The 20,751-nt window shown below is 41.9% G+C and overlaps 1 protein-coding gene across 1 annotated transcript in view; it reads right to left on the bottom strand.

The window, feature by feature from the left end:
- Positions 1 to 13,656: 13,656 nt before the first annotated feature.
- Positions 13,657 to 20,751, bottom strand: part of CCER1 (coiled-coil glutamate rich protein 1) — a 59,478-nt gene continuing 52,383 nt past the window's right edge. The window contains exon 3 of the transcript XR_013155861.1: positions 13,657 to 13,758. The gene's annotated coding sequence lies outside the window, so the exon portion shown is untranslated. The remainder of the gene's footprint in view (positions 13,759 to 20,751) is intronic.

A 20,751-nucleotide genomic window follows, 5' to 3' on the forward strand; every position in this document is an offset into this window, starting at 1 on the left:
GCTTGTTTTAAAGTTTTCTCTTCCTCATGGTTGCCAATACCAATGAATACATAATATTTTGGCTCTCACATTAAAAAATATTTTGTAGACTATGTTCTACTTAACTAGTACTAATTAAAGACATTGGCATTGCATTTGGTATCATTTTAACATTCTTAAAACTAGTGCCCATATATAATTATTATCATGTTCCCCCTAAGGACCTAATATTTCACATACACTTGCTGCCTTAAGGCTTTCTCTGTATTTATTGCCAGCAAAATTTTCCATTCAAATGATTCACTCTACTCAGACTTAATGATGGATGTAAATAACATACTCCATGTGTATCTATACAAATTTTTAACTCCTATTATTTCAAAAAGGAAATGGTTAACCTCCTTTTTTATTTTTTGCAGGAGGTTTCTAGTTGGTTTTAAATGTTCCAGTTTGGGCAATGTTATCTTTTCTATAACACTATAACCTATTGTTACTTTCAAGAGGACATCATCCATAGGGAGTCCTGTCCTTGAGAATGATTTATTAATTTAATAATTAACTTGACATTATATGGACGAGTCTTGGTGGTATCCAAGGGCTTCTAAGGAATATTAGCAACTTGAGAAGAGTCATTAAAAAGGGTTTTAGAGTCAAGGTATTCTTTATGAGCACCAGGAGCTGGTATTACTGTGCATTGTGTGTCCAACTTTAGAAAATTGGACATATGAGGTTTTCTAATACTGCTCTGCTGTTTGCCAATAAGAATGCCATCTTATTTCACTGGGAACTTCGTAAACTCTAGAAATTAAAGGAAAGATGATGGACAGTGAGGAGATCTCTATTTAAGCATGTAAGAAATATATTCTACAACTTCTACAACACTCAATCTTTAGTAATGTCAAGTGAGAGATGAGATCTGTTTCCATTATCTTTTTTTCATGGTACAAGATGGCATTATTCTTTATCCTCTTGTGGAAAATTATATGTGTTCCACACATTTCATTAACTCCTGAAGTGTATACTTGCACTTGTAAATCATTCAGGCTAATTCTTCTCTCACTTGAGAGATTCAATTACCAAACATTGCCTTAAGTGAGAAAAATAATTTTAAAGGTGCATTTGCATAGGGGCTGTGCTATGTCTACATTGACTTTTATTTTAGTTTTGTAGACATTCACTGAGTTTAGCTTGGTTCTGTCGATTTTAGAGTAATAGAATATTGGCAATTTCATGATCATAAAATGAACCAGGAGTAGAAAATATGAGTTTTGAAAAACCTAGGAAGGTAGGGATATTCATCCTCTAAGACAAGGCACTCAATGAGGAACCACCATTCCTGGGAGATATATTAGTCTTCAGAAACCCTGACAGAAAAAATTCCCATTCTCACATATAAGTCTGGAATAGTGACTTAGAAAATATAGAGGATGTGACTCCATATTCACTAGTCAAAAATAAGTGAATGTAAAGTTACAAGAATTAAACAAAAGATAATGGACAAAATAACATACCAGGAAAATGGCTCGGGCAATAGGCCTACTGAGGGTAGAAATCATTTGAGCTAGATAGAAGAGCTACTTTTCCGATAAACAGAAATTCAGTTTCAGTGTTTGTTAAGCTGTGGTGCACACAGTTGTGGAGAAACTTTCCAGTCACAACTACTATTTCTCAACTGCCATGATCCTCCACAATGATCAGCTTTGGCAGCCATTTAGATCAACAAACCCCTTTTGCTTATAGCATTGGTTAATTAGATCGAGGCCAATCAGTCTCTGATAGAGAATGTGTGTATGGAAGAGACTGTTTCTTTGAGTGGTTGAATTTCACCTGTAAAGCACAAGTTCAGAAAGTATGAAATGGCTGCCTTCTAATGAAACATATGAACCAGAGAGGCTGAGAAAGAAGAGTAGATTAGATGCATAAGGAGAAGAGATGTGAAAGCAAAGAATCTCATTTCAGCTTGTTTTGGGGCCCAGCTGACTTCTTGCCTTGGGTTCCCATGAGATATCACTAATCTAAACCATCCCTGTCCTTCTGTTTCACTTAGGCTAGTTTATGCAGGTCTCTGCTAGCTACAGCTTCAAGCTTGACTCAAGCATTTCTTCTGTTAGGCAGTTATCTGCATGCATCTGCTCATTTACTATTACTGATAAGGAAAGCCTGCAGAGATGGACAATTTCACCTAATTACATTGAAAGCTAAGAATCTATTAGTTATCATTAACAAAAAAGAGATAAAGTTCGAAAGAATTTTATTGTGATTATTACTATGGCTATTTACTTTCTTTTAATTATTAGTCTAAAAATTAAGTTTATATAAGCTACTTTTCATCTTAATATTTAGTAGTAAATATTTAGGTACAAAAATACAAAAATATGATCCCCATTAAAGAGTTAGTTTTTTAATCTAATAAAGGAAGAAAAAATTGTGTATAATTAGATCCAGAAATTATTTATTCAATGTGGTTAACATACCATAGCACTAATTCTCAATCTTTGATGTATATAAAAACCTGATAAGCTTCCTAAAAAATGAAGAAGGAATATATTTTAGCAATTCTAATGTTGCTATACATGTATAATGGGATTAATTTCTACCAGCCTTGTTTTACATTTTCTAAAATTCAATATAGCCAAAATCAATAAGGCATCCATCACAGATGTTATTTTTCATAGATTCTATAATTTTACATTTACATTACATCCAGTTCTCTAGCTTTAAATATCATCTATATGCTGACTCCAAGCTGTATACTGTCATCCCTCATTTTTCTCCTGAGTTCAAAACAGTAAATTCAATTGTGAAGGCAATATATCCATATATACATAATCTCAAAGTCCATAAAATGGATGGCAAGGGTGGTATACGGGTTTCTCCCAGTTGAAGTGGGAATTTACAAGGGGAAGAAGCTAATATAATGATCATGTGATAATAATGAAAACACCAGTAAGAGCTCGTGTTTAGCTTCATGTAAGTACAAATAGTTACATGTACAAATATTTGTATGCATTTTTGTATGCACAGGTTAATCTGTACATAAACATTTCCATGCTTTGCCAACTGAGACCTAAAACAAATGACATCCCAGCATCGATGAACACATTTAGTGTCCATATTTTGTATTCTCCAGTAAAAAGTACCACGGCTCCTTGAAGAAATGACTGATTCTAAAACTGTGGTGGGAAATAGACAAAAGAAGCCTGAGGTATCTGGTAGTGCCAGAAAGGAAAGAAATGTTCGACGAAGGTGGAGGGAGGAGGTGCACTTTAAAAAGGAACTGTCAAAAGGGCAAAAGGAGTCAACTGAAAGAACTCCTAAAGGACAAAGTTGGAAGAATTTGAGCTACAAAGTAAATAAAGTAATACTGGATTCTAACCCAAATGATAAAATAAATATCCATACATCCATACCCATAAAAATAAATGATTGAATAAACTAATAAATGGAGGAAGGAGATAAATCTCCCATGCAGATAATTTATGTAGATATTCCACCTTAAAAGAGTGGAGCATAAGGGGCTGTGCAATGGTGGCTCAGTGGCAGAGTTCTCGCCTGCTATGCCAGAGACCTGAGTTCGATTCCTAGAGCCTGCCCATGCCAAAAAAAAAAAAAAAAAAAAAAAAAAAAAACTCTGTAAAAAGAGGTGGAACATAACTTCTTATTTCTTAAGTGTGGGCTGAGCCTAGTGAGTTCCTCCCAAAGGGTGCAGTACAGAAAGGGTGCATACACACAAAAAAGAGTAACTTTACAGTGGAGAAACCTGTCAAACACTTGCTGAGCCAGGTGATCAAGGTCAATTCTCAATAACAACAATCATAACGTATATAGGTAGTGTGTACCTTGTGATGAAAACTTGAATCACCTTGCGATGAAAGAAACAAAAAAAAAGCTTTTCTCTAACCTAATCATGAGAAAAACATCAAATTCCACCAAAGGAACATTCTACAAAATGCCTGATCAGACCCCTCATGGTCATCCAAAAGCAAGGAAAGTCTGAGAAACTGTTACAGCCAAGAAGAGCTTAAGGGGGCATGATGACAAAATGTAACGTGGGCTACTGAAACAGAAAAAGACATTGAGGAAAAACTACAGAAATGTGAATAAAGTAAGTAGTTCAGTAAATAACAGTGTATCAATACTGGTTCATTTATTGTAACAAATGTTAAGACATTAATAATAGGAACAAATGTGTGTGGAATGTATGAGGGCTTTTTGTATTATCTTGTCAATTTTTCTGTAAAGCTAAAGTGGTTGTTAAAAATAGAATCTATATATTTTAAAATGTACCTTCTAGGCCAGCCCCAAAGTTTCTTACATAAGAGAGCTGAAGTGCTCCCAGATGATCCTGATGCCTCTCGTCCAAGAAGCATTATTTCCTTTTGTAACACTCAGAAAAACACTAGACACGTACTGTCCTAGTACGTGAACTTTTTGAGGGTAAGGACTTGTTCATTATTGTATCTCCAGGTATCAGGTTTATGTAATAGGTGTCTGGTAAATACAATACCCACTGATGGCTCTTTGATTAATTTTTCATTGGTAGATATATATCATTTTGTCTCTGGTCAAGATGAAGACAACCACATTCCTGTGAATTTCACCATTCTTCATTACTGTTTGAGAAGTTTCTCGTTATATTTTTTGTATTGATTTTTTTCTGTGACTATTCATTTTAGGTACTTCTCTACAAGACTAATGTATATTAAATTTTAGTTTCCTTCTATAAACCTTCATGAGTCTGTTGGAAAATTATTGGTACAATTTGTCATATTTCCACTATAAACATTTAGATACAAACAAGAGTTTTCAATAGAGATCTAAATGTAAAAATCGCTATTGTATACTGCTATGAATACATACCTGCATGCACACATAAACATTTATGCATATAAATTGGTAATTACTTGAATAAATTAGTGACTAAGAGAAAAACAAAAATGTTCATTGTAATTTAGGTGTTGACAATTGGTCCTTTCCTCTCAAAAATCATCTTTTTAGTTTTACCTTTATAGTAAATCTTCCCTTACTAAAATATCTCCATCTTCTCTGAATGTTAGAGACTTTCAGGCTTCTGGACCCACCCCATCTTTAGATCAAAATAGTGACCTCCATCAACTCTCTATGTCCTAAATAGTTGTTTTTTTCTATATAATATCCTTTCACTGATCATATAAGCTTCGTGTAGGCAGGGACTTTTATTTGTCCACTCTTGAATCCTCAGTACCTAGTCAGCATTTGTCTAATGATTAATTGATTTAACATGTTCCTAATGCCATGAAAGATCTCACCCCAAGACCCTTATCATACCATACCACAGTTCTAAGATACACTAATATGCTTTCTTATTTACTTTCTCCATCCATACTCCCATCATTACCACTAGTCTCTGTGAAACCATGAGTTTTCTTAGAGGAAAATCATTAGTTTTTCTCAAAGTGTTTGTCAAATAACAGTTCTAAAAAATATCCTGTGACCTACTGGTGTCCACTAGATGCATCTTACACAGCTTGCCCAGCTCTCTGTGATCAGTGCAGTTTCATCAATATCAAATCTTGCTTTCTATGACTTCCATGCATGTGTCTTAACCAATTTGTCAGCATCTTTTACAGATCTGTATGTTTTTCCAGTCAAGAGTCTGCTACAAATGCATGACTGAAGATGACTATTCTTTGCCTAATTGCCTCCAGTGTTCCCCAGAAAATCTGCTTGAACGTATCCACTTTAGATTGTCTGACTACTTTATTATGAATCCAGCTCTTATTCACTGATTACTCTTGTATCATCTTAGTGATACTTCATTCACAACTTTAATTTCATTTCCTTTTATCACACAGTCAAAGCCATGAGAACCCAGACCTAGCTCCAAGGATGTCACAGGTCAGAGCTCCCTGTGTGCTCAGAGAGAGGAGGAAAGATAACATTGATTTCTCCTACTGGATAAACTAATCTGTAGACAGTCCATGGAAGACCTGCTGTGTACTTCCTTCGTAACTTCAAATGCTACATGTCATAGATATCTGCTTCCAAGGAAGAGCCAACAGTCTTCTGTCTTTTCTCTCTCACCCTGATGACACTCTATTTTACATCTTTGTGCAAAGACTAACCAGTTGTTGATTGAGTTGTTGATCAAATTTGTTTCCTTTTTCTCTTGGCACACTCAGCCAGACTACTTTCCCCAGTATCACTTGCAGTAAATGACAGGATTCGGGATAATTTAAATATGGAGAAATGTAATATACACTACTCATGTCCTGCCCATTAAAGCTTCAAAGGAATTATCCATACTCTCTCTCTCTCCCCTTGTTTGAAAAGTTCAAAGGATCTAGCAGAGGATTCTAAAGCTCTATGGAATAACAGAGCTACACATTACAAGCATCTATGGCTGTAGTCATCAGTCAAACATCCACATTAAAGTTATGCAAGTGATAAATACTTCCATTGTGTTAAGCCACTGAGATTTGGGGATTTATAGATTAGAGCTGTTAGTGTTATCTTAATTAATACAGAAAGCAGTACAATTGAAAAACATGTTATCATAACACTGGCTTAGTGTGTGGGAGTAGCTTAGAAGTCTGAAGCAGGAGCCCACAAGGAAAATGCAATTTGAGGATGGACAGCTTGTAATCTTTTGTTGTAGGAGGTTCTGTTAATGCTCTTCCAGCAGAACATAAGAATTCCTGTAGACATGTAACTCCTGCACATACCTCATTGTTTACTTTTCTGAATTTGAATTTTTATTGCTGTTATTCTATCCCTGGTCCTGCTGTTAATTCTACAGGGATAGAATAAAATAAATTCATGTAATCTGGTGGGATACCAGGTAGTCTATTTTTGTGTGTGTCTGATAAATCCATAGACCAAGAAGATCCAAATCCAAAACAGCTGAAAAGAACTAGGCATCACCTGGAGAACGTGGAGATTAAATTCAGTGCAGTGGCTGGATGGAATTTAGGGCTGCCAATTAAGTCTAACATTGTCTTAAATTTCAGATATGAGCAGAAGTGATGTGTGTCTCTTTCAAGTTTGACCCATGAAAATGCTACCCATGACACCCTCTTGTTTTCTTTTTGCCCTGTCTACAGGCCAAATAGAACCTAGTAGAAGACTCCAAGGCCCTAGGAAGTCAACTTATAAACATATACAGTGAACTATTATATGAGTAAGAAATAAAAGTTAATTTTACTAAACTAATGAGATTTGGGGATTTTTGATATAGCACCTGTCCTGCTCTCATAATCTGTGAAACGTATAAAAGCCCTTATGTAGCAAAATAGTGAAGCAGAAGCAATGCTGTGTTCCTGAAGGGACTGCAGTGATTCGTGCCACTCTTAAGGACTTGAAGGATGCAGAGGCGGTGATTCCCACTACATCCCCATTCAACTCTCCTATTTAGCCTGTGCAGAAAAGAGATGGGTCTTGAAGGATAACAGTGGATTATCATAAACTTAACCAGGTGGTGACTCCAATTTCAGCTGCTGATCCAGATGTGCTATCATTGCTTGAGAAAATCAACACATCGCCCGATACCTGGGATGCAACTATTGATCTGGCAAAAGGACCACCAGAAGCAGTTTGCATATTCAGCTGACAAGGCCAGCAATATACCTTCATGGTCCTGCCTCAGGGGTATATCAACTTTCCAGCCCTATGTCACAATCTTGTCCGCAGGGAACTTGATCATTTCTCCCTCCCACAAGACATCACTCTGGTCCATTACAGTGATGATATCATGTTGATTGAACCTAATGAGCAAGAGGTAGCAACTACTCTAGATTTATTGGTAAGGTATTTGCAGGTCTGGGAATGGGAGATCAAGCCAACAAAAATACAGGGGTCTTCAACCTCAGTGAAATTTCTAGGTGTCCAGTGGTGTGGGGCATTTAGAGATATCCCTTCCAAGGTGAAGGATAAGCTTTCGCATTTGGTCCCTCCTATGACCAAAAAAAGAGGTACAATGCCTAGTTGGCCTCTTTAGATTTTGGAGACAACATATTCCTCATTTGGGTGTACTACTCCATCCCATTTACCAAATGAACAGAAAAGCTGCTAGTTTTGAATGGGGACTGGAGCAAGAGGAGGCTCTGCGACAGGTCCAGGCAGCTATGCAAGCTGTCTGCCACATAGGCCATATTATCCAGCAGATCTAATGGTGCTGGAAGTGTCAGTGGCAAGTAAGGATGCTGTCTGGAGCCTATGGCAGACCCCTATAGGGGAATCACAATGCAGACCCTTAGGATTTTGGAACACAGCCCTACCATCGTTGCAGATAACTACTTTCCTTTTTTTTTTTTTTTTTTTTATCAAGTCACCGTTAGTTTTTATTAGGAAAAACATATGTTCCCTTTCTATAAAAACTTCAGCACTGCAAAAACTTAGATGGGGAAAATGGTCTCCCCACACCTGTCCCCAGGTCTGCTCACCAGGTGCCAGTGGCCTTTTGGTGTAGCCGGGTCTGCAAAATGCCACCCGAGTCTGTGTGAGACGCACTCAGGCACAGAGGCAGTAAGGGAGGTGTATGCTAGTTTAAACCCCCGACAGCAGCCCACTGGTGACTCCTGGTGGGTGTGGTGCTGGCTTCTGCACATATGTTTGTGCTAGGGAAGGATCTGTCTATTTCTGATTCTTTAAGTTTCGATGAAACCGAGCATTAGTGCTGAGTTTGTCAGATGCCTTTAGAGAAGATTAAACTGCTTTTCTTCATGGATCTGTGAATTATTTTAATAGATCACCTAATCATGGATCCTATTTTTATTCCCTTATGAATCTCGACTTGATTGGAGTGTTGCATTTATTTACTGGGGTGCCGGATTCTGTTGCTGGTATTTTCAGGGGTTTCACATCAGAATGTTTAAGTCTTTGGTTGTACTTTTATTTCGGGGGCTCTATTGGTCAGGTTCTAGTGTCGATTTTATGTTAGCTTGGTAAAAAGCTCTTGGAGGCCTTCCTTCTCTGTCTCCACTCTAGAAGAATTTAACTGGAATTAACATTTCTCCCAGGTGGCATAGATTCCCCTATGAACCCATCGGGGCCTGGGGCTTTTTGTTTGACAGCTCTGATAACTGTCTGAGTTTCTTTCCAGTTTGTTTCTTTCTTTAAGTTCTTCATCTGTTCTAAGATCAGATTTCACTTTTGATTTTGACCTGCTAGAACGTCATGCATTTCACCCAGGCTTTCAATTGTGTCCCGTGGTGAGCTGGCCATAAGCTGTGCTACGTTGTGCCTGCCCTTGAGGAAGACGTGGTTGAAGTGTGGTTTTATACATCTGAGATTATGCTCTTCTCGATTCCACTGTGGTTATTTAAAATAACATTTCTATAAAGAGGGGCACTCAGGAAGTGCCTTTGCCTACTTAGAGCGAGTGTGAGTGTGTGCAATACCCAGGTTGTGTTTCTTGACTCTGAGAATCCTTCCTGTGTGTGCCACTCACTGACCGCCCAGGCAGCTGAACCCCAGGCACTCTGTAGATGGTGTGACTGGGGTCAGGGCATGCTCTGCTCACAGGTGACATTGGCTGTCTGCACAGCAGCCATCTTTGCTGCCCCCTCTGCAGGAGATGCTGATGCTGGAGGTTCCTGTGCCCTCAGGAGCACCCAGCTGAGACCCTGGAACAGCCTTGGTGCTAGAATTCTACTTCTTTGCAAAAGCCTTCAATGCCTCAGTAGCCAGAGCCAGGCAACTTCAAGTACCTAGGCACGGCCGTGGGCCTAAGGGGGTGGTAATGGCCTTAGGTGGGTATTGTTACCTGTGTTTTCAGAGCACTGGTTTAAAATCTCCAATGTGTGCAACAGCACCTGAGGTGGTGCTGGCAGTGCCAGTGGTGGGGCAGCATCTGGGGAGAGCAGTTCTGGGCAGGTGGGGCCAGGTCCCCCCAGACCTGCAGGGCAGGGTGGGACTCTGACGGTCTGCTGTCCTCCAGGTGCAGGGAATGAGCCTGCAGTCCCTGTACAAGCGCTCGCCAGAGCACGCCACCTTCACCATGGACCCAGTCCGGGATCTCCTCATCTGGGCCGTGGTCCAGAACCGCTGGGAGCTGGCGGAGATCATCTGGGCTCAAGTAACAAGGCCAGGCTTGCTGCAGGCCATGCAGGCTCGCGGCTCGAGAGCCCAGAGGCCGCAGGCAGCAGGGGCAGGGGCAGGGGCTCACGGCATCGGCAGGGGCAGTGGGTGTACCCAGCACCAAGAAGGGCTCAGGTGATAAGTAGTGTTGGGGATAAAGAGCTTCCTTCACTCTGGGCAGGAAAATACCTTGAATTTAAAAAGCCAGTCCCCCCCACACACTCGTCCTGCAGCTGCATCTGGGGCCCAGGCCTGCCTACCAGGCATAGGGTGGGCGCTGCCCTCCACGGTCCCCTGGGTGGGGTGGGGCACCGGGGGCAGGCTGTGGCCAGCCTGTCTGCAGGGCAGCAGTGTCCCGGCCAAGAGGGGCTGCATCCCCTGCCACTGGCCGCTGGACAGTGTCACAGAGTGAACCTGTCATGGGGAGGGGACAGCACCGAGGGAACGTGCCCTGCCCTGAGGCCCAGCGGGCGCCGACTCAGAACATCTGTGGGTCGGCGAGGCCTACGAGCAGCCCCGTTCCTTGAGAAGCCACTTGCTTCACTGTTTTCCTTAAAGTGGGTTCTCCTTTCAAAGGGAATAAAGATTTCTTGTTTTTTTCCCACATGAGGTGCTTTTCTGGTGCCTGCATTTCCAGCTCCCTTTCAGGGGTTGTCCCAGTCCACATTGCCACCCACAGTGGGGGGGGGGCAGTCCCCACTCTCTCTGCAGGCCTGAGTGCTTGGGGCCTCTCCTGGGCTGCAGGGTGGGCAGGGCCAGGGCCCCTGCCCTGGCTGTGCTGCCATCGTCTCCCACGGTGCTGCCTGTTCCAGCCCCCCACCCCCGCCTGGCCCTGCCCCATGCCTGGTTCCATTCTCAGGTCACCCCCACCCCACCCCATGCCCAGCACCCACCTCTCCCCTTTCCAGCCCCACCCCCTGCCCCGCCCCACCTGAGCCCAGCCCCACCCAGCCCCCGCCCTGCCTGGGGTCCTCTTTGGAGCCCCACTTTTGAGATTTTCTCAGCTCCTCTTGGGGTCTGGGGCTATCCAGACCCAGCAGCGCCATCGAGGCCGGACTCCTCAGCTCAGACAGGGACTCGCGTGGGCCGGGCCCCAGTTCTCCCCTTCGGGTCGCTCTGATGATGTCCGTGGAACTCTGGGGGTGCCTGCCGGGCCGGCCGGGTGCTGTGGGCAGCCCTGTCCCTGGGGGGTGAGGGCACCCCATATGGAGGACCGCCCTGTTGGCCAGCACAGGAGACCGCGCCTCCTGGAAGCTGTGGCCCAGTGATGTGGGGTGATTCGATAGGTCATGCCGTCATAACTGCCCACTGCCCCAGGGTCCCCCGAGGCTGGCTGAGCGTGGCAGGCACCCCAGTCCTCAGCAGGCTCCCTGGGTCCCCAGGGCCAGGACTGCATCACAGCGGCCCTGGCTTGCAGCAAGATCCTGAAGGAGCTGTCCAAAGAGGAGGAGGACATGGACAGCTCGGAGGAGATGCTGGTGCTGGCCGAGGGCTTCGAGCCATTGGTGAGCGCTGGCTGGGGCAGTGGGGGCTGTGGACGGGGACTGGGGGTGGGCCGAGGCTGGGGGCAGCAGACCGGGCCCCTCTACGTCCAGGCAGCACCGTCCCCAGGGGGCCCAGTGAGGCGACCCCCAAGTCTTCTTGCCCAACTAGGGGTCTTCACTGAGTGCTACCGGAAGGGTGAAGAGAGGGCTCAGAAACTGCTCATCCGCATGTCGGAGGCCTAGGGGAAAACCACCTGCCTGCAGCTGGCCCTGGAGGCCAAGGACATGAAGTTCATGTCCCACGGAGGCATCCAGGTGACTGGGGGACCCCTGGGGGCACAGCCTCTGCTGCGGTTTTGGGTGTCTCAGTGGGGCAGGGACAGCCCCTCACGTACTCCAGGCCTGAAGTTCCTTTGCTCCCCGATTTGGAGATCGGAAAGTGCAGCCAAGCCAAAGCGGGGCCTGGCTGGACACGGCACAGACACTTTCCTCCCCGGCCCGGGGTGCTCCCACCCCAGGGCTGTGTGCTGGGTGCCTGGGGGCCTCTGCTGTCCAGGGTGGGCCTGGCACGGTGTGGCAGGGGCCCTGGCAGGGTGTTCCCAGGATGTAGCTTCATGCTGTCGCCTAGTCATAGAGTGGCAGTGTTGGGGGGGTCCCTGTCCCTGCCCCACCCCCGCTCCCCTCTCCCACCCTCCCACCCCCCAGCTTGGAAAGGCGGCTCCGTGGCCCCACTGAGCTGGGAGTCTAAACATCCAGGCTGGAGATGGGACACTCAGGATTAGGGTCAAAAGCCTCAGCTTCGAGACCTGGCCCTGCCACCCCCACCCCTCATCCTTCTCTGCTGCTACTTGCTGCTGAGGCCCAGCCTGGCACCCCCACCCCTGAGCAGTCCCTTTGGCCCTCACTACATGGCTGTGGGCCCAGGTGGCTCCGTGATGAGGAAGGACCGGGACTGTGGGGGACATCGTGTGAGCTGCCGGCCTGCCCTGAGCCTGCCATCTGCCCGCAGACCTACCTGACCAAGGTGTGGTGGGGCCAGCTCAGCGTGGACAGCGGGTGGTGGTGGGTGCTCCTGTGTGTGCTGGCCGTCCCGCTGCTCTTTACCAGCTTCATGTCCTTCAGGTGTGCCCTCACGCCTGAGTGGGGCTGGGAGCAGCAGGACACCTCCAGGGCCAGGGGCTGGCAGTGGGCGGGCTCCAGACTAGCAGCTGGGAAGTTCAAGGCCCAGGTGGAGGCAGATGTGGGGCCCCAAGTCACGCTTTCCTTCTTCACGGCGCCCGTGGTGGTCTTCCACGTGAACGTCCTGGCCTACTTCATCTTCTTCTGGCTGTTCGCCTACGTGCTCATCGTGGACTTCCAGCCCACGCCCTCCTGGTGCGAGTGCACCGTCCACTTCTGGCTCTTCTCGCTGGTGTGCCAACTACTTTCCTTTTGAGAAGCAGCTTTTAACTTGCTACTAGGCCTTAGTAGAGACTGAATGCTTAACCATGGGCCACCAAGTTACCATGAGACCTGAGTTGCCTATCCAGAGCTGGGTGTTGTCTGACCCATTGCATCATAAAGTTGTACATGCACAGCAGCACTCCATCATAAAATGGAAATAGTATATTAGAGATAGGGCTCAAGCAGGCCCTGAAGTCACAAGTAAGTCACATGAGGAAGTGGCTCAAATGCCCATGGTCACGACTCCTGACACATTATCTTTTCTTTCCCAGACCAGAGCTATAGCCTCTTGGGGAGTTTCTTACAGTCAGTTGACTGAGGAAGAGAAAACTCAGGTCTGGTTTAAGATGGTTCTGCACGATATGCAGGGACTACCCAGAAGTGGAAAGCTGCAGCATGACAATTCCATTCTGGGACGTCCTTAAAGGACAATAATGAGGGGAAATTCTCATGGTGGGTGGAACCTCAAGCAATGCACATAGTTGTTCATTTTGCTTGGAAGGAGAACTGGCCAGGGGTGCATTTGAATACTGACTCATGGACTGTTGCTCATGGTTTGGCTGGATGGTCAGGGACTTGGAAGGAGTATGATTGGAAAATTGGTGACAAAGAGGTCTGGGGAAGAGGTATGTGGATAGACTTTTCTGAGTGGCCAAAGAATTTGAAGATATTTGTGTCCCATATGAATGCTCACCAAAGGATGACTTCAGCAGAGGAAAGTTTTCATATTCAGTGAATAGGCTGACCCATCCTGTAGATATAAATCATCTTCTCTCTTCAGCCACTCCTGCCATTGCTGAATAGGCACATGAACAAAAATAGGCATGGTGGTGTGGTTGGAGGTTATGCATGGGCTCAGCGACACAGACTTTCATTTACCAAGACTGATCTAACCATGGCCAGTGCTGAGTGCCCAATTTGCCAGCAGCAGAGACCCACACTTAATCCCTGATATGGCACCATTCCCTGAGGTGATAAACCTGTTACCTGGTGGCAGGTTGATTACATTGGACCACTTCCATCATGGAAGAGGCAGCAATTTGTTCTAACTAGAGTAGATACATACTCTGGATATGGGTTTGCATTCCTTGCATACAATTCTTCTGCAAAATCTACCATTCATGGACTTAGAAAATGCCTGATTCACTGTCATGGTGTTCCACACAGCATTGATCAAGGAACCAACTTCATGGCAAATGAAGTGCTGGAATGAGCACATGCTCATGGAGTTCTCTGGTCTTACCATGTTCCCCATCATCCAGAGGCAGCTGAGTTGATAGAACAGTGGTATATGGCCTTTTGAAGACCCAATTATGATGCCAACTAGGAGGCAATACCTTGCAGGGCTGGAGTAATGTCCTTCTGGAGGCTGTGTGTGTTCTGAATCAGTGTCTACTCTATGGTACTGCTTCTCCCATAGCCACGGGATTCATGGGTCCAGGAATCAAGAGGTGGAAATGGGAGTGGCCCCACTCACTATCACCCCTAGTATCCACTAGGGGTGCTTCTTGTCCCTGAAACCTTAAGTTCTGCTGGTCTACAAGTCTTCATTCCACAAGGAGGGTTCCTTCCAGGAGATACCATAATGACTCCATTGAACTGGAAATTAAGACTGCCACCTGGTCACTTTGGACTTCTCATGCTATTGAATTGACTGGCACAGAAGGGGATTACTTTTTAGTCTGGGGTAATTGATCCTCACTATCAAGGGGAATAGGACTGTGTTCTAGTTTGCTAGCTGCCAGAATGCAACACACCAGAGACGGATTGGCTTTCAATAAAAAGGGATTTATTTTGTTAGTTCTTCAGAGGAAAGGCAGCTAACTTTCCACTGAGGTTCTTTCTTATGTGGAAGGCACAGGATGGTCTCTGTTGGTCTTCTCTCCAGGCTCCTGGGTTCCAACAACTTACCCCGGGGTGACTTCTTTCTCCATCTCCAAAGGCCTGGGCTGAGCTGCTAGTGCTGAGATGAGGAATGCCGAGCTGCTTAGCTGTGCTACGTTGTGAGCTCTCATTTAAGCACCACCCAATTAAGTCAAACGTCACTCATTGCAGCAGACACGCCTCCTAGCCGACTGCAGATGTAATTAGCAACAGATGAGGTTCACATACTATTGGCTTATGTCCGCAGCAACAAGACTAGGTATGCTCACCTGGCCAAGTTGACAACTGAATCTAACTAACACAGATTGCAACTATGCAATGGAGGTAAAGAATAGTTTTCCTGGAATACAGAAGATCCCTTAGGGTTCTTAGTACTACCATCCCCTATGATTAAAGTCAATGGAACCTTGCAACAACCCAATCCAGGTAGGATTACCAATGTCCCAGAAACTTCAGGAATGAAGGTCCGTGTCATCCCACCCACAAAAACCACAGCCAGCTGAAGTGCTTGCTGAGGGTAAGGAGGACATGGAATGGGTATTAGAAGAAGGTAGTGAGAAATATGAACTACTACCATGTGACCAGTTACAGAAATGAGGACTGTGATTGTAAGACTATTTCCTCCCCGTATTATTATGAGTATGTTTGCATTTGTACATAAGCATATATCTTATTTTCCTCTTATTATATGACATAAGTTGTATTGTTCATGTTACAATATTTAAGTCATAGTATATAAAGTTTAAGAGTGAATGTTGGGCAGGCCATGGTGGCTCAGCAAGCAGAGTTCTCGCCTGCCTTGCTGGAGACCCAGGTTCAATTCCTGGTGCCTGCCCATGCCAAAAAAAAAAAAGAAAAGAGTGAATGTTACCTAAGGACTTGCACCCTATTCTGGAGAGATGCAGTGCATTTCCAGTTGTATGCAGGACAGTTGAGTATTGTTATGCAAAACATATGTCTGTTATTGTGTTATATTTTTAAACTAAGCATGTTTCAAGATGATGTGTATAGCTGCCAAATTGACAAAGGGTGGACTGTGATGGTTGGGTTCTGGTGTCAACTTGGCCCAATGATTATGATCAGTTATCTGGTCAGACAAGCACTAGCATGACCTTTGCTGCAAGGATATTTCATGGCTGGCTAATTAAGTCATCAGTCAGTTGATTGCATCTGTGTCTGATTACATCTGAGATTAACTAAGGCATGTCTTCCACAATAAGATAATACAGTCAGTTGAAAGCTTTTAAGGTGAAGGAGAGACCCTTTCATTGCTTCTTCGGCCAGCAAGCCTCTCCTATGGAGTTCATCCAGACCCTTCATCAGAGCTGCCAGCTTCACAGCCTGCCCTGAGGATTTTGGACTCTTCCATTCTGATGGTTGTGTGAGACGCCTTTATAAATCTCATATCTACAGACCACTCCTGCGGGCTCTATTTTTCTATAGAACCCTGACTAACACAGGTATATACCTAAAAGTTCAATTACTGGACCATGTGACCACTCTAACTTTAACATTTTGAGAAACTGTTTTTCTAAAGTGGTTGCACCATTTTACAATATCGCCAGAAAAATATGGATTCCCATTTCTCCATGTCCTTGACAACACTTGCAATTGTCTACTTTTATATTTAGCTAACCAAGTGGGTATGAAGTGACATCTCATTGTGTGTATGTGTGTGTGTGTTTTGTATTTCTTTGCATGATATTGCACATCTTTTCAATTGTTTATTGGCTATTTGTATATTTTCTTTTTGAAAATGTCCATTCAAATCTTTTGCTGATTTTTATTAGGTTATATGACTTTTTATTGTTGAGTCATAACATATTATATTCTGGATACAAGTCCCTTGTGTGATATATAATCTGCAAATATTTTCTGCCATTCTGGGGGTTGTGTTTTTACTTTATTAATGGTATTCACTGAAGTAAAATGTTTTTTATTTTTATGAAGTCCAATTTATTCATCTTTCTTTTGTCACTTGTGTATATTGTCATATCTAAGAAACAATTGCCTAATCAAAGGTAATGGTGATTTACTCCTCTGTTTGCTTCTGAGGGTTTTTTACTCTTAGTGCTTACACTAAGGTGGGCGATCAATTTGAATTAGTATTTGTATGTTATACAACTACATTCTTTTGCATATGGACATCCAGTTGTGCACGCATCACTTGAAATCACTATTCTTCCCCCACATTACATTGCCTGGTACCCTTGTCAAAAAACAATTGTCAATACATGTAAGTATTTATTTTTGGAGTCCTGATTCTATTCCATTGATCTATATTTCTATTATTATGACAATAATACATTGTCTTAATTACTGTAGTTTTGCAGCAAGTTTTGAAATAAATACGTATGAGTCATTCAAATTTGTTCTTCCTTTTCAAGGATATTTGGGCTACTCTGGGTTCCTTGTATTTTCATATAAATTTTAGGATCAGTTTACCAATTTCTTCAAAGAAGCCAGCTGAGATTTTAATAGTGATTTCATTTAATCTGTAGATCAATTGTGAAGATATTTGCCATGTTAACAATATTATAACTTCCAGTTTATGAATATGGACTGCCTTTCAATTTATTTAAGTATTTATGTGCTTTTAACCACATTTTGTAGTTTTCTGTATTCAAGTCTTGCACTTATTTTGTTAAATTTATTCCTAAGTATTTTATTCCTTTTGATGCTATTGTAAATGGAATTGTTTTCTTAATTTCATTTTCAAATTGTTCCTTTCCAGTATATAGAAATTATAATTGATTTTTGCATATTGCTCATGTATCTTGCAACCTTGCTGAACTCATTTAATCATAGTTTTAGTGAGTTCTTCAGGATTTTCTACATACAAAATTATGTCATATGCAAATACAAATAGTTTTACTTTTTTCTTTCTAACCTAATTGAGTTTTATTTATTTTTCTCTCTTAATTTTCTTGGCCAGAACATCCTGTACAATGTTGAATAGAAGTAGCAAGAGAGACATCTTTGTCTTCTTCCTGATCTTCGGGAAAGCATCCTCTCTTTTACAATTGTAATATTATCTATAGATTTTTCATAGATGCCCTTTATATTGTTGAAGAAGTTCCTTTTTATTCCTAACTTGTTGATTTTTATATTGTCAAAGATATTAGATTTTGCTAAAGGTTTTTCCTGCATCTATTGAAATAATCATGTTTACTATCTTTTATTCTATTAATATGCTATATTATAATGATTGATTTTCATATATTATATCAATCTTGCATACCTAGGATAAATCCTATTTGGTCATGGTATATATTTCTTTTTATATGTTGATGGATTTGGTTTGCTAATATTTTCAATATGGTTTGCTAATATTTTGTTGAGGATTTTTGCATCTATATTTATAAACAATAATGATATGTAATTTTTTTCTTATATATTTTACTTATTTTCACATCAGGTTAATACTGGATACACAAAATGAGCTGGGAAGTGTTTCCTCCTCTTTTGTATCTTGGAGAAGTTTGGAAGGATAGGTATTCTTCAAATTTTTGGTAGAAATTATAAGTGAAGCCATGTGGTACTTGGCTTTTGCTTGTGGGAAGGTTTTTAATTGCCAATTCCATCTCTTCACTTGTTATGGATATATTCATATTATATTCACATATTCTATTTCTTGAGTCGGTTTTGATAGTGTGTGTTTTTCTAGGAAATATTTCCCTTTCTTTTAAAATTATCAAATTTGTTGGCTTACAATGCTTGAAGCATTCCCTTATAACCCTTTGTATTTCTCTAAGGTGGATAGTGATATCCCTCCTTCCTTATTGCCTTTAATTATATGATTCTTCTCTGTTGTCGTATTTTCTCTTGGTTAGTTTACTCAAGGTTTGTCAATTTTGTGATTATTTCAAAGATTCAGCTTTTGGTTTTGTTGATTTTTCTATCTTATTTTTCTACTTTGCATTTTTTTCTGATTTCACTTTAATCTTTTATTTCCTTCCCTCTGCTTTATTTGAATTCAGTTTGCTCTTTGCAATAGACTTTTTAAATTCAAATCTCAGCAATATTTGCTACTGTGGAACATTTTATCCTTCATAATATACTCCCTTAGTGTTTATTACCCACCATTCCACTAATTTTTCTATTTATTTAGTCTCTCCATTTAAGTCTGCTCTCCCAGTTTATCTTCTCCTGGGCCTTTAAATATTGGAGTTCCTCAAGTTTTAGTCTCACACTTTTTTCATTCACATGGTGGATATGGTTATGTATTTCCCAAATTCAGGGTAAAAGGACTTATTCTTCAAGCTGCTGGAAGAGCTGCTGAGAGAGAGCTCTTCTCTGCCTTGCCATGTTTAAGAATTGCTTCAGCTGGAGTATTAGGAAAGCCCACATTCAATGACTGGTCAACCTAGGGTTATAAACGGCTGATGCCTTACCTTCACTTGTAGAATTCGGGGACCTATTCTAGCTCCAGAACTTTGGTGGTACTCCATCACTACCCACCTCTTATCACTGCTTAATCACGTCCTCTTCATGTCATGCTCTTTGATACCACGGCACTCTCTCAGAAATTTCCTGCATCCTGACCTCCATCTCAAAGACTGTTTTCTGGGAAACTCACCCTGCAATATCATTGTATACTCTATCTGTAGGTGACTTCATCTAACTCAAAGTTTATCTTCTGTATGTGAAAATCATAAATTTATATCTTTATCCTAATCTCCTCTGAACTTTAGACCGCATTTCCCACAGCTGTCTCCATATGTGCACCTGGATACCTCACAGTGAGCTAAAAATAAGCAGGCCCCAAGTGGAAATTATGATTTCTTCTCTGAAATTTTGTCTTCCTTTATCCCCTGTTTTAGTGTAGGTGGAATATAACCTAAGAAAATGCCTTTGGCCCAGGATTTTACAAGGTTTTAGAACCATTTACAAGACAATTTTTTGATTATCACTAGAATTATTGAGTAGATAAGTGGAGGCCAGCAGGCCTAATGTCAAGCATTTTCCTAAGCGATTTAAATGTATTAACTTATATAATTCTTATAACAACAATATGGAGTCAATTTTATAATTTTTAACAGAAACTGTCATATAAGAAGTATACAAACTGTCCAAGGCCCTATTATTAAAATAAGGATTTGTATATCAATAATTTTGCTGTTATAGTCTACATGCTTATTATTTTCTTACACTGCCTCACTGATACATATGCATCTTACTTGGAACTTCCAATGCATTTGAAAGGAATGGACGGTTAAGAGAAATAGGTTGTCATATATAATGATGATTGATAGGAACCACAAAGAGCAAAAGCATATTATTTGAAAATAGTATCATTTTACGTCTGGTAGGACTTTCCAGCCTTTAAGAGTCTGAGCAAAAATTACTCATGCATTGAAGAGATTCTATTTATTGATAGTGTATAGGGCATTTGATTCATAAGGTATTTCACTTGAAACCAATATCCTCAAAGAATGGGAGTGGATGGTAAGGAGAGGTGCTGAGACTGATGAAGTATAGTTAACAAAACAAGAGGGGACAAGGAAATCTCTTGGCTAGGTAGGTATAGGAAAAGGAGTCTAAGCAGATATCCTAGATCAGGAGCTTGATTTTAAAGTCATGTGATCAAAATAAATGTATGTTAAGAATGCATGTGCTTGTACGTTGTTTTATCAATAAAAATTAAAAAAAAATAAATGGGACAGGTTACAGCTCTGAGATTTTATGATTCTATCAATTCAAACGGTTAAAAAACACTATAGCTTGTTATTGAGTTTGCTTCACAAAGGTCTTATCATTTTATTATCACTGTAAGCTCTTAATAGAATGTTTTAAGGCATTCAATTTCTGAGACAGCCGATTATCTTGTCTTAACACAGGGATCTGAACTGCTATGCTCAGTTCCTTTTAACATCTGACTTTCCAAATTTTCTATTAACATCAC

Source organism: Tamandua tetradactyla, chromosome 7 (genome assembly GCF_023851605.1).
Source record: "Tamandua tetradactyla isolate mTamTet1 chromosome 7, mTamTet1.pri, whole genome shotgun sequence".
NCBI lineage: Eukaryota > Metazoa > Chordata > Mammalia > Pilosa > Myrmecophagidae > Tamandua > Tamandua tetradactyla.